This window comes from Poecilia formosa, unplaced genomic scaffold, assembly GCF_000485575.1.
Source record: "Poecilia formosa unplaced genomic scaffold, Poecilia_formosa-5.1.2 Scaffold760, whole genome shotgun sequence".
Taxonomy (NCBI): Eukaryota; Metazoa; Chordata; class Actinopteri; order Cyprinodontiformes; family Poeciliidae; genus Poecilia; species Poecilia formosa.
In genome coordinates, this window is record NW_006800699.1 from 116,962 (window position 1) to 118,702 (window position 1,741).

Sequence of the window (1,741 nt, forward strand, 5' to 3'; positions counted from 1 at the left end):
ACGAATGTGATTTTCATTTAGAAGTGTTTGATCTTTTCATTGTCTGTGTCAAGACTTTTGACTGCTGTGTTGAATACTTTTGGCACCAAATATATCTGCTGCAAGATAACCAATTACTCCTTCTAGAGAAATCTGTCCCAAGGGAAAGAACCAGATGACCTGTATGTAGACAAAGCATGCATTGTGTCTTTTCTGTTTATCTCTTTTGTTCTTTCCTTTTCCAAAATTAAAGGCCAGCTCTAGCTGAGAGAGGGCAGATCACTCAGTGAAAGGCTCGGAGGAGCAGTTTGCTGAGACTTTCTCCTTTTGCAAAAGTTCGGCTATAAAACTCATATATGTTGTCTGTGGTTCTTTATGTAGGTTCAGAAAATACCTATCACTCAGCGCTAGCAGAACTAACACTCCTCACAGAATCATGAGTCCATTGGGACATCATTAGTGACTTTGACAAAGGCAGCTAGAGCAACTGTGATACTTATTAGAAACAGACTTTTTTTAAATGATGTACTATGTACTATGTTTTCTAATAACACTCCGAGATATATGACACCTTTTCAGACACATTTCTTCAGAGTTACTGTTCAGAAAGTTGGGAGAGGGGGAAACAAGAACATAATGTGAAAGGTAAGATTTAAATAACAGTAAATTTACAAATGACATTTTGAAACATTTAGGATCTTCCTATAAAATAAATTCTTTGCTGGAACATAGATGCACATGTAGCTGGAAGCCTTGATGCACAATTAAATGTTTTATTGGGTTTTCTTTGGGTCATTACTTGTGTGAGTGAGCTGTCCATGTGGCCACCCCCCTGATGCCCTCCAGGTCAAATGTTGACTCTGCAGTGGGTCCATATTCAGGGATCTTCAACGATGTCTAAATAAAGCCTTGTGCTGCAGTGCATTCATGCCACATGTAATAAAGCTGTGGGGCTGCATGCACAGTCCTCACACCAGTTGGGGCTTAAATGACTCACATATCCTGCCACTTTTATCTGGATGTTGTCCAGCACAGCTTTGAGTTAGCCCACAACATCATGCCTCCCTGTGTTTTGGCCAGACACATGATTTTTTTTCTTGCACAGAAATATCATTGCTTAAGATCCCATGGTGAAACAATAGGAATGGAATGCTTCTGGCAATGAAAAGACTGTATTAAAAGTAGTTCAAGCTAGTTCAAGCGACCCACTTGTGCGTTTAGGTACATTAAAATTGCCTCTACCTTTTTCCCGTAGTTCCGAGTTACAAACCAACTCAATATTTCTTTAAGTTTAAAGCATCTGTAGTAAACCTGAAATCGTTCTAACTTCAAAATGATATTTTGGAGTCTATAATAAGAGCTTTTGGACACTACAGGTTAAATGGAAGGGTGTGAGGAGCAGTTTTCTAATTTTGCACATCATAAGCATTTTACTCAACAAGGGAAGCTGCACATTGGAAACAGTTTAGCGTTGTATGCTTACAAGGAAAGAGGTATCGAATGAATGAAACTATTGATTAGATGAGCAGAGTTAAGAGTCAGAACATGGAACAAAGCTCTATTATACCAGTAGGATGGGAGGCTGCCGGCTGTTGGCTGCTCTGCCACTGTGTTCAACACTGAAACGGTTCGTCAGTAACCCTACCAGGGGCATGAAGCCCCAGACAGCAAAACTCTCTGGATCACTGGGACACAGAGAGAAGCGGCTTTGTCAACATCTGCAAGCAACAGATGTTGCTTGCAGATGTTGTCTGATTTACAA